Source organism: Miscanthus floridulus, unplaced genomic scaffold (assembly GCF_019320115.1).
Source record: "Miscanthus floridulus cultivar M001 unplaced genomic scaffold, ASM1932011v1 os_2222_1, whole genome shotgun sequence".
Lineage (NCBI taxonomy): Eukaryota > Viridiplantae > Streptophyta > Magnoliopsida > Poales > Poaceae > Miscanthus > Miscanthus floridulus.
The window spans coordinates 10,423-23,658 of NW_027098172.1; the positions used below are offsets into that span (position 1 = coordinate 10,423).

General features: G+C 45.1%; 2 pseudogenes; both read left to right on the forward strand.

Moving 5' to 3' along the window:
* Nucleotides 1–3,149: 3,149 nt before the first annotated feature.
* LOC136534734 (glutathione S-transferase T3-like) lies at nucleotides 3,150–4,448 on the forward strand (annotated as a pseudogene).
* A 770-nt stretch (nucleotides 4,449–5,218) lies between these two features.
* LOC136534730 (protein ALP1-like) lies at nucleotides 5,219–6,475 on the forward strand (annotated as a pseudogene).
* The last annotated feature ends 6,761 nt before the right edge of the window (nucleotides 6,476–13,236 follow it).

The following is a 13,236-nucleotide window of genomic DNA, read 5'->3' on the forward strand; positions in this document are numbered from 1 at the left end:
TTCATGTGATGTCATCTTTCAAGTGGTATTTTGATTCTAAAATCAATGTGCATGATTCCTACAAGTATTCCACATTTGTGTGCACAAATTTTGGGGGATGTTACTCTACAAGTTGGATACTTTGAGACTAACACCTTTTCAAGTTTATCATGTGTGTAGTAGTCTCATTGCAAGGAAAATGGAGTCCTCAGAGTTAAGCATCATACTTCAAATATCCACCACCTATTGCAAGTGGTAGAAATCAAATTGATTTCCGCATGTGGTATTTCTAAACCGATATCATCATGTTGATTTCATTTTGATAATTATATGCTTTCTCCATGCATTATATAGATTAAATTCCTTTGAGCAATAATTTGCTAATTATGCATATGCTTTGCCTTCTACCATATGTATGCATATATTTAGGGGGAGCTTAGTCTATATAATGTGAGAGTCAAATTGTGTGACCTATTCCTTTCTACACACAAAGGATCACAAAAGTTTGATCCTCCCTTGTGCTACTAATATCTTCCTTTTCGGTGTTTGATTTCAAAGGGGGAGAATTTAGAGGACTAAAAGTAAGCATTAATTTGTAGGACCAAAAGCTAAATCATATTAATTTATAAGTGGTATTGGTCTACAAGTGGTAATGGTCCGAGAAAGGGAGGATAGTGGATTATGGATTAGTCTAAGTAATAGGGAGAATTGTAGGAAGCAAGGCTTAAATCCATAATGCCACATGAGGACATTTGCAAGGGCAGATAAGTTTTCATGTAGTATCTTTTAGTCTTACAAGTAGTATCTTTTAGCATCATATAACATTGTCCCTTGCATTGCATCCATTGGTCTACAAGTGGTAATGGTTCGAGAAAGGGAGGATAGTGGATTATGGATTAGTCTAAGTAATAGGGAGAATTTGTAGGAAGCAAGACTTAAATCCATAATGCCATATGGGGACATTTGCAAGAGCAAGAGAAGTTTTCATGTAGTATCTTTTAGTCTTACAAGTAGTATCTTTTAGCATCATATAACATTGCCCCTTGTATTGCATCCTAGCAAGTAGAAAGTTTTTAAATTCCAAATTTTTATTATTTGCTTGCTTTGGTCGTGTTGTCATCAATCACCAAAAAGGGGAAGATTATAAGGAAAATGGACCCTAGGTCCATTTACTTTAGATTTTGGTGTTTGATGACCAACACAAGCAAATTGGACCAATAAATTTACAAGTGATTGTTTCGTAGTTTAATAGGGTGCAAGACGTGACTTGAACGAAGACGACGTGATGATCCGATGATCAACACCATAAGCAAGACCCTAGGAGCATAAGAGAAGACCCAAGATATCAAGCAAAGTCCAAGCACGAAGATGGGAACCAAGCCGTACGCAAGATCGTGAAGAAACGAGCTCACAGAGGTGACCGAACGCTGGCAGAAGCGACCGGACGCTGGCAGAAGCGACCGAACGCTGGCGGAAAGCAACCAGATGCTCCGATCAAGAGGCTCGGCAAACAGGCAAACATATCAAGGGTATTGATACACCATTTTAGTGATCTCCACTTGCATAGTGCTTAGTGATTCATTAGATGATTAGCGTAGGTGCTTTGCGAAGTGCTTAGGTTGATTAGACCATCGCTTATGCGCTTGCTCTAGGTTTAGGCCTAGTCTTTAGTGAGGTTTGTATACCTCTTACCACTCGGTGCTTGCGCGCACCATTGTTGTATAGCGGAGGGGCTTGTAGTCTTGCGAGATCACATCAACCGTGTTTGTGGTGTGGCCGCCACCGTGTACCGGAGGGAACAAGGCCCACGGCGTTTAGGTTGGAAGCTTGATAGTAAAGACAGCGGGGAGCATCCGGGAGATGCTACGGTAAACGTGTGCTAATGGCGGATTAATTAGGCTTAAAAAATTTATCTCGTAAAGTTCTGACGGATTATGTAATTTATTTTTTTATTAATATACAAACACTCTATATAACATACTTCCAACACATCTCCTAAATTTTAGTCACTCGATCCAAACACCGATCTGAAAAAAGGAAAAAGAACTGGAGCAGTACGTCGTGCTTGCTTTTATTTTATCGTGAATGGCCTCCTGCTCACGTCAGCGATGGACGGGTGGCACAACGCAACGCAACAACAAGTCAACAACCGACAGCGAAGGAGAAGGCGCATCCCGAGCGGAAACAAGGGGAGATGGCGGGTGACGTGTTTGGTCGGTTGGCTAACTGGCTAGCCTTTTGTATAATTCCCTGGAGCCAGATTGGACTTGTTTAGTTACCTATAAATTATAAATGAGGGAGCCAACCGTACACCCTTAGCCAGTCCAGGAAAGAACACGAGCGTAGCTCGTTTCTCCGGAGCCAGGCCTGGCCAGTTGCAAATCCCCGTTCCCGTCACCTCCCTGTGCGTTGTCTTCCACCCGCGTCGTCTTCCCTCCATCTGGTGCTCCTCCGCGTCCGTACGCTGGCCATCTGCTTCCCCGGCCTGCTAGTCGGCGTCCTCGCGTCCACAGCTGGTCCCTTCTTCCTGAAGCTGCGCGGCAGGGGCAGAGGGGAGGCCGGCTCGCTTCACCGCTCGCTGCTCGGTCCGGGAGTCGCTTCGGAGGTCGCCGGAGGAACAGCGCGCCATGGCCGTCCTCCCCGCCCCTACTCCTTCGCGGCCTGCACAAGCGCCTCCTCGCCGGCTTCCACCGGAAGAGCATCTCCTCTCCGCCCCTGCCCCTGCTCGCCGGAAGAGGACCTCCCCTCCGCCCAATCCTTTAGATTCTCAGATGCCTTACTCCTTTAGAGCAAGTATTATAATCGACTGCAAGCCGACGGAGAGGAGTCCACGCCATCACAAAAACAGCCACGGAGGAGAGAGATCACGGAGCGAGCGTTATTCTCTTCGCCCGGCTGTAGCGCAGCGTACGAGAAAAAAACGCCGTCTTTCAGCCTGATGCGAGCGAGAAGCCGGCGCCTCATCCTCCCGTCTCTCTCCTTCCCGATCCCGTGCTCCGCTTCCCCTTCCCCAGCGCCAAATAGATCATGCTCTTCCCGCCAAATCGATTCCTCGCGCGCCAAATCGATTCCTCGCGTGCCAAATCCAAGGATTTAAGCCCCAAATCTTCCCCAATCGCCACCTCTCCCAAACCTTAGCTGCCATACCCAGCAGCCATCACTTGGGCGAGATGAGTCGGAAGTCCAAGAGAACATCTGCGCCAACGCCCATGGAGATTCCGCCGCCGGTGGCTCAGTCTGGTCAGCCCGCGACGACTCAGCCCGCTCCCCCGCCGTCCATCCCTTCCATGTTTGGACCTGGTGTCTGGTGCCCGCCTCGCCCGCCACAGTCCATGCCTCCCTCCTCCGCACCATGCTGGCTAACCGGCGTACAGCAACCGGGCATGGCAAGCTCATCGGCTCAAGGCCCTTGGTGGGCACCTCCTGGCGTTGGTGCTTCAGCATATCCTTGGTCTGGGCCTAATCTTGAGGAGTCCGATGTGCAAGAATGGTATGTTATCTCTGTACCGATGACGATTAATATTTATGTGCAAGTATTTCATCTCTGTAGCTATGAAATTAGATGTCCTGTATGCGAGAGACTTCTGCAGTTTTTGTGATGCTTCTTATCTAGTTAGACATGATTTTTTTAACTGTAGATCTCTAGTTCTAAGCTGCTATTTATTTATATCTAGTTCTTTAATGCAAATTTTGATTTAGGGTACATTTTTTTTGCCAGGGGATTAGATTCTCACCCTCCTGGTGGTTTCCTAAATATTTTGAAGAGCACACCACAAGCTGCGAGCAATGGGAGTTCATCACAAGCAATACATATTGATGTTGACAACAATACTAGGACTGAAAAACGCTTGACATGGACAAAAAAGGAGGATCTTAGATTGGTAAGATCTTCTTTTTTTTTTGGTTAATGGGCTCCATGTGTTACATTGTTAGCACATCAGTTAACATCTTTTGACAATTTGACAATGTTTTAGGTCGCTGCTTGGGTGAATAATTCAAATGATCCAATCCAAGCCAATTTTAAGAAGAATGATCAGTACTGGAAAGGTGTTGCTGATGTATTTAATAGCACCACCCCAAAAGACCGAGTCAGGACAGCCAAGCAAATAAAGGATCACTTTGGAAGAATTAAGAAAAGGGTTGCTTGATTTGGTGGTAACTGGAAGGAGGCCAATGCTATGTGGGCTAGTGGTGAATCTGATGAGGATGTAATGAACAAGGCACTGCAAAGTTACGAAGAAGACCACAAAAAAGATGGGCCATTCATGTTTAGGCATTGTTGGGAAGTTCTTAGCAAGGAGCCAAAATGGGACGCCTATCTGGAACGCCTCGAGGATCTTGAACCAGGCAAGAGAAAGTTTGTTGAGGAGGATGTGGGGCAACATTTCTCTCTAGATGATGATGAACGGCCAATAGGGGGCAAGAAAGCTAAGGAGCAGATGAAGAAAAAAAAGAGCAACCTTGTATAATAGATCTTGAAGATGAGCTTAACAACTTTTTAGATGCTCAAAAAGCAGCAAATGAAGGGCGTGCAGAGATGTTAGAAACACAAAGGCGTGTGTCCAGTGAGAAGCTTGAATCTCGGAGGCTTGCTCACCTTGCAGCAAAAGAGCACAAGGAGGCAGTTATGCTAGAAACATATAGATCATTATTGATGCAAAACACAACTGGAATGCCTGAAGATGTGAAAGCTGAGCATATGTTGGCATTGAAGTGCCTGAGGGAGAGCTTATTTAACAAAAATGACTGAGGTACAATCCTACTAAAACTTAGTTTTTTTAGTTACTAAGGTCTTGCTTACTAAAATACATTTTGTTGCTGAAAACGTGGACACTATTGGTTTCTGGTGCATTTAGGACCTAATTACAATGCAGTAAATTGCACCTAATTACAATGCAGTGCTGAACTACAATGTAGATCAGAACACTCTATACAATGCAGTGCTGAACTACAATGCTGTCCTCTCTATCTACTATAGAAGCATGGCAACAGTGCCAAGTAGTGGCAGCAGTGCCAAGTAGTGGCGCCATGTCTGAGTTGATTGAGGCTGATTTCAGCCATGTCTTTATAGAGGACATTGTAGTCACCATCTTACTTCTACAGCCCATCAGAACACTCTCATCTTCCTACTCGTGCTCTCTCATCTTTCTACTCAGCCCAAACCATGTCTGACTCATATTCATACTCAGATGATTCTGATGAACTAGCTCCTTCCAAAATCATTGAACAGCATGTTGCAGAGCAGAGCGTCCTCGACTCCTTTGCTAGCACGCTCACAATGAAGATCAAGGCTGCCTTCTCGGGTGGGGTTTCTCAGCGACAATATGGTCCTAGAAAGAGCATCCGGAGGGATCATGGAGGTGCTCATGAGCGTCTTGTAGAGGACTACTTTGCTGCAGAACCACTCTACCCCGAGAGTATGTTCCGTACTAGATTTCGTATGAATAGGCGTCTATTCTTACGCATTGTGGATGCCCTTGGTCAGTGGTCTCCCTATTTTACTTATAGGGCAGATTGTGCTGGTCGAATAGGGCTGTCACCACTGCAGAAGTGTACAGCAGCCATGCGCATGCTGGCTTATGGCACTCCTGCAGATGCTCTTGATGAGTACTTGAAGATTGGAAAGTGCACTGCATTACAGTGCTTGGACAAGTTTGCACGAGGGGTGATTGAGGTGTTTGGTGCGGAGTACATGCGACGCCCCACACGTGAGGATGTTGAGCGTTTACTCCAGGTTAATGAGTCTCGTGGTTTCCCTGGAATGCTAGGTAGCATAGATTGCATGCACTGGCGTTGGGAGAAGTGTCCTTTAGCATGGAGGGGTCAATTCACCCGTGGTGATTATGGAGTTCCAACTATAGTCCTAGAAGCTGTTGCTTCTCAGGACCTTCATATTTGGCATGCTTTCTTTGGAGTTGCTGGGTCAAACAATGACCTTAACGTGCTCAACTAGTCCCCACTATTTTTTGATGCTTTAAAAGGAGAAGCCACTCAAATTCAGTTTTCAGTTAATGGGAATGAGTATAACATAGGTTATTACCTTGCTGATGGTATATACCCAGAATGGGCAGCCTTCATGAAGACTATTACACTTCCTCAAACAGAGAAGCATAAGTTGTTTGCCAAGCACCAGGAAGGGGCAAGGAAAGATGTGGAGCGTGCTTTTGGGGTACTGCAGTCCCGTTTTTCCATTGTTCGCCGTCCTGCACGCCTGTGGAAGAGGAAGAGTGTTGGAAGGATCATGCTAGCTTGTGTGATTCTCCACAATATGATAGTGGAAGATGAGAGAGAGGATGCTACTATTCATATTGATTTGAATGAGAATCCAGGGGCATCCATTGCTCTACCTCCTGAAGTGAACACTAGTGGTAATCTGTGCTTCGCTGATGTGTTGCGTAGAAAAGCTGCTATCCGTGCTCGTCCACAGCATACCCAGCTTAAAAATGATTTGGTCGAGCACATTTGGCGTAGGTTTGGAAATAGCCATCAGAACTAGTCATGGTAGAATTATGAAATCTACATGTTTCTGTTATTTTTTCCCTTCACAGTGAGAACTAACATGATGTCTTACATGTATCTTTTCATGAATCAGGACTGGGCATGGCGTGCTGAATGCTGCAGATGCTACTTGCAGGTATCCACTCTAAAATTCTGAACATGTTCTCTTCAACATATTTGATCCACACTTATCCACAAACAGAAACTTTTCTAGCTAATTTTCAGGACCCATATGTTTGACTTTCGCATTATTATGCTTGCAGTGTTTTCACTTTTGATGCAAATGGGCTGGCTGCTGCATTCTACCGAAGTTCAGCTATCAACTATGGCTTCATGCTTCTAGCACCGTCGTCTAGATCAATAAATAATGGCCTGTGTGCCAGTGAACTTGTTTAGTACTGTTTTTAGTTAATGGCTTGTGTGCCAACGAACTTATTTAGTATTGTTTTTAGTTAATGGTCTATGTGCCAGCGAACTGTTGCTTGAAATTTGTCATCTATCTGGTATTGTTGCTTGAAATTTGTATTGTTGCTTGAAATTTGCCATCTATTGATGGCCTTCCATTTTATTATGTTGTTTGGTAAAATGGTTCATCTCAGATTTTGTTTGGTAAAATCGTATGGATGAGCATATTTGTTTTCTAGTTGAATGAGCACATATATACAACCACAAAGATGTGATCACAGCTGATGGTTTGCAGCTTGTTTGCACATTTGAGCAATAAATGATTACAATCTGAGCAGCAGCCAGCCAAAGAGCTCATCTACTATATGAGTTGGCTATATAGCTGGCTGTATATGACATGGCAGTGGCATACCGCCCGCTACTGGCTGGGTTATTAATCATGCTCTTACAGAAGTCGAAATAAATGAAAGCAAAAAAGATCTTGAACAGATGCTGCAGATTTCGCTCTTCTTGAGGTATTTATTGCTACCTCCCGTTCTTGACTCACTTAGTTAATCTTGAACAGATGCCCGCAGCTCCAGGGATGCTGTCATGCTGTGCCGCCGTGCTCTGCTGTGCCTGTTGCCGTGTGCCGTGCCGCTGTGCTGATGCCCGTTGCTGTGCTGCTGTGCCCGTTGCCGCTGTGCTGATGCCCGCTGTGCCGTGTGCTGTGCCGTCGTCTTGCTCTGCTCTGATGCTCGCCACTTCTTTGACGAAATGTCTTCCAAAGGTAACCTTATGGATTCAGAGAAAAGATGACTGTATCAAAATAAACTAGGCAACCAAACACATCATAGGGCTAGTTACGCCCTGTTTGGTTGGGTTTTTGACTTTGGCTTTTGGCCCCTAAAGCCAAAAACCCAACCAAAGGGGCTGTTTTTGGAGGGTGCTTTTTCAGAAGCAGCTGCTTTTCCGTAGTTCATTTTTGAAAGCTGGTTTGACCCTGCTTTTGGCTTTTGGCTTTCTGCTTTTCGAAATTGGTGGAATAAAAAGCTCTTCCATAGTTGTTTCAAGAGAGATAAAGATAAAAGGTATATTTTATACTTGTTTAACCAAACAGCTTTCAGCTTTTCTACAGCTCACAGCTCACAGCAGCTTTTCCACAGCTCACAGCCCACAGCAGCTTTTTCCCACAGCCACAGCTCAACCAAACAGGACCTTAGGCTAATATAGTATAAACAACCAAACAACTAGTAGTTGGCTTGGTGAGAATAGACTAAGGCTAGAATTCTAGTCATGCTAGAAGTTGGCCAGCAAATCAAACACACCGTATATATAATATCATAGCGCACTCAACGCAGAAGAAGAAAATTGAGTGTCTTATTTAGAATAAACTAGAAGAATATCCACGCGTTGCTGCAGGAATTGCGAATGGTTTAGAATAAAATTATACTATATATAATTACTTATACTAAGGAATAAACTATTATAAATTAATGCTAGTGGATTACGTGGCATGTTAACATGGATAACAAAGTGCTTATATGTCTTGCTGACATGGACTTCACAATTGCATATACTAGTAGGTTTTAATTGCATGTGATAGTGCATGCTGATGTGGATAGCTTGCATATTGAGAGAAATTTTTAGTGGGGTTTAGGAATATATGATACTAGAAGAACGCCCCGCGCGTTGGTGCCGGAATGGCAGGTGAAATTATACTCTTTATATTTACTAATATAAATAAATAAATATCATAATACTATAGGTTAGTGGATGATTTTTAGCATCCTGATGTGGACCACTAAATATATATGTTAGTAAATGATGTGGGTTGCTAATGTAAATAGCTTGAATGGAGACATAATGACATGTGTTAGTTGAATGTGTTAGTGGATGCTGATGTGGATATTTTCCTAGCGAGATAGTTGCATGTGCTTGTGGGTTGTTCTAGTGGATGCTGATGTTGATATTTTGCATGGTAAGATAAATTGCTATCATAATACTATAGGTTAGTGGATGATTTTTAGCATCCTGATGTGGACCACTAAATATATATGTTAGTTAATGATGTGGGTTGTTAACGTGAATAGCTTGAATGAAGACATAATGACATGTGTTAGTTGAATGTGTTAGTGGATGCTGATATGGACATTTTGTATGGAGAGATAGCTGCATGTGCTAGTGGGTTGTTTTAGTGGATGCTGATATGGACATTTTGCATGGCAAGATAAATTGGTAGTTGTCCACGAAATACGTCCGACAGTCTACCGAGGGATATGCCCACGGTAGTAGATGAATCGGTGGAGGTGCGCGTGGGAATCGGATGGTGACACAGAACGTAAGAGACAACGATTAGACAGGTTCAAGTCATCAGCTTGACGTAATATCCTACGTCCTATGTCTTTGTAGATTGTATTATGAGAGATGAGATGAAAACGAGGGAGTCCCTACCCGCCTTATATAGCCCGGAGGTAGGGTTACAGATCGGTTGTTTCTATCCTGATCGGTTTTACAAGATAGGAAGATATTACGGGATTTAGCATATCCGAGCAGGTTTCCTAGATCACCGAAGATCTTCACGCAGTCTTGCAAGGCATGCCGACATGTGTCGTGCTTCGCACGGCGTCGTCTTATAGGCTGGGCCTCCACTAGTCGCGTGGCCCATGCGCCGTCTTGTGGGCCGGACCTCCCCTAGCGGCTCGTTCGATGTATATCCCTGCTGGTATCGGGGGTTATATCCCCACAGTTATGGGGTTTGAAAATATAAGATATATAGATATAGATAACTGTTTAATTCTTTATAATACATGAAAGGTTATATCGACCTATTTGACATGGGACAATAAAGATCTAAGTGTCATATATGTGTTGTCACTATTTGTTGCAACATTTTTACATCAGTTTTAAACATTATATGCTACTATTTTATAAGGCTTATGCCATTTAGCGCTAGTATATATCCCATCTCGCGTTCTGCTAAGCCACCGACTTCTCTTAAGCTTGGTTTGAGTGATCAGGAAGTCTACGACGCCTGTAAATAGGTTAATGGAAGTACCGTGAGTTAGAACGCGGGATGGGCGTCCCTCAGAAGCTATTTACAAACCTAATTAAGGCCCCGTTTGGCAGAGCTTCACTTCACTAGTGAAGCCATTTTTTTTGCTTCAGCTCCACGAATAGCTCCACCGGTGGAGCTGACGCGGTTTTGGTAAACCATTTGACAAAATGGTTTCCCTGTGAGAGCATGTTTTTAGGGGCCCGGAGGAGGAGCCAGGAGAAGCCACTTTTTTTGGCTCCATCCCACCCCAAATCACTGTGAGAGCATGTTTTTAGGGGCTTCACACTACTACAGAAACTTTACTGGAGGCGGGCCTTTTTGATTTTCCGCGGCGGGCAAAGCCGTCCGCCGTGGCCTAGAGGCCACGGTAAATCGTGGCTTAACCGCGGCGGGCGGCTTTGCCCGCCGCGGTTAACCGATTTACCGCGGCGGGCGGTGTAACGTGCCCGCCGCGGTAAATATACTTTTACCACGGCGGTCACGTTGAACCGTCCGCCGCGGTAAATTATTTTACCGCGGCGGACACCTTTCGTGGCCCGCCGCGGTTATGTTCGTTAGCCGTGGTGGGCATTATTATTTGCCCGCCTCGGTAAATTATTTCCTGAATTAAAAAAAATACAGCAGGCATATAATTAAATTCAAATTCAAATTCAAATTCAAATCACATCCAGATTTCACAGATTAAACTTAAAAAGTATGCAGGCATTACACATGAGATAATATACATATATATACATTCACTTAGTTGTTCTTGTCATCGTTAATTCATTACATTTACATATTAAAGTCGTTATACATGCCCTAAGGAGTAATCTTGCGGACGCATCATCGTGGGTCATTTCCTCAGCCTCTCGTACTCCGGTAAAATCGCTAGCTGGCTATTCTCATTGAAGAACGTGCTCCCTTCAAGCACGCATTTGTCTAAGACAAACTTACATATGTCCGCCTTTGTCTGCTTGAAGGAGTGTTGGGTGCTCTGCACATCTCTCCACCAGTTCAATCCATTCTTGAGCACCCTCCAACTGCTGCTGTACTGCTTGCACTCCCTCAGGTACTCACAGACGTAGAAGCCACAGGTTTATGATCCTACCGGTTGTTTGGCACACTACATGATCGATACACAAGCATTAGAATACAGGCATTAGAACGCTTATGAACAGAAAGCACAATTAAACCTTTCAAATACTTACCGGAAAGTTGCGTCTGATTTTGATGCGGTTCTTATGCTTAGCCTTAAAATTCTCTATTCTTCGATCATAGCTTTCAGGATCCTTCACGTACTCTTTATAAGCGCTATACGAAATGTACTAGTATTAGGCAGGGCATTAGAACACATATGAGAAGACAGTTCAGTCATTTACACTCTGAGGCAATCTTCAAAGGCCTTGTACCCTTTTAAGTTTAGCATTCTCAACGAATCAAATACGCAGGCCCTGCCATCCTGAGGGTAGATGATAAATGCAACCCAGTGACCCTCGAGGCCTTGGCTACACCATTGAAACAAAATACTGGTTATGATGAGAAATAATAATACTAGCTAGCTACCCACTTATCTCTACAGGCATGTCTTCGACTTACCCAAAGTGGTAGGCAGCTACGATACACCCATTTCTCCTGATCTTCTTCATTGCTCCTAGTATGTACCTTGAAATGTTCAACTTCTCATTGTCCATCAGTTTCTTCCTGTGCGCCTCTCTCTGTCGCTTGGTCAAGTCTTTCATGGTTGGATGATTGTCATCTAGGTGGTAACCAATGATGACTCTTTGAGCAATATGCATTGGAGATAGATAGATAACATCAAGTTTTAGTTCCTTGGATATATAGGCCATCAACCTGCAAGGACAAGCCATCGTGGCATATATAAGTAGTCTTGACCGATTCAAAGGCAGGTGATATGTGAAACTCGCAATTCATCACTTACATAGAGAACAAGGTGACTTGGGCGATGTCAAGGTCTTGTTCCCATAGTAGTCTGTACATGTTGTGGAAGTCCACGGGGAGTTCTACATCGTTGCCGAGCAAGTGGAAGTACTCCGCCACAACCTTGACTAGAAAACCATGTAGGCCAGCTTTTGCCGCTTCCATGTACCAGAGATGAAACCTCCTTGTCTCCCACCTTTCCTCGTCGATGAGCTGGGCCTTGGTTATCATGAACTTCCCATGCTCGTAATGGCCGGGGCAGTCATCCGATTCAGGAAATAGATGGAAAGGTGATCTCGGCCTGGGATAGAAATGTTAGTACCATATTATGGCAAAGAAAAGTTATTAGCAAATTATGCTCGCTGCTACCATACCTTTCGAACTCAAGTGAGTATGTGAGATGCCCTTGGTCGCCTTTAGTCTTCGCCGGCGGTGGAGGACGGTGGCTTGTGCTCGCAATGGCAGCAGGCGGTGTCTTTGCCCCCAGTTCCTCCATGCCTCCCGGTCCTTTGCTTGTGCCCTTAGACGGACTGTCGGGAGGTGGAGGTGGACTTGTTGTTGGAGGAGGAGAACGAGGGTGAGGGCTTGTGCCTCGGGGTGACTTCCTTCCCTTGTCATCCCTGCCATTGCCTTCGTCATCGCCGTCGCCGTGATCTGGATCATCGGGGGGACAAGATCCGGCAACGGATGGTTGTGATGCTGGTGTCGCCATCGGCGTAGAAGTCGGCGTCGAGAGAATGATCTCTATGTCGTCCTTGTTCCACAGGACTTCGGAACCAATGGCAGCTCCAAGGATCGTTACCCCTTGTGTAGTTGGATGCCCTCCTTGTACCTCTGCCTTGACCGGTATGTGGCAGCGTCGGATTGCCATGACTCCACTGAGTTCCAGCTCATCTTCGACGACATGCCACGGACGCGGCCACGGTGCTCGGGGGTTCCCAGCGCCAGGGTCAGCAAGTCCTGGCCCCTGCGAACCTCGAAGCTGTCCTTGGATTTAGCGGCCTCGATGAGAGCCCTCTCCACCTCCTCGAACTTGGGCTCATTGAACTTGCTCGCGCCCTCCTTGAGCTTCTTCGGCTTGCGGGCATAAATGAAGTCCTTAGCCCTCAAGTCTACACCATCGTACGAATCGGGAAGCCCGACGGCAGCTCTAGCCCTTTCTTCCTCCTGCCACTGGGGCCTCTTACCAGCAAACCCAGTCATGCCCAAGTGGTGGGGGTGCAGGTTCTTCTTCGCGAGTGCGCTGAACTTGGCGCTCTTTGCCTTTGCTTCTTCTGTTGTTCTTTGTTTGCAGAACTCTTCCCAGTGATGTTCCTTCACCATAGTGTATTTGACACAGGGTGACTTGCCTAGCTTCAGGTAGTACCTGGTCAGCATGGACTTGAAGTTTCTAAAGG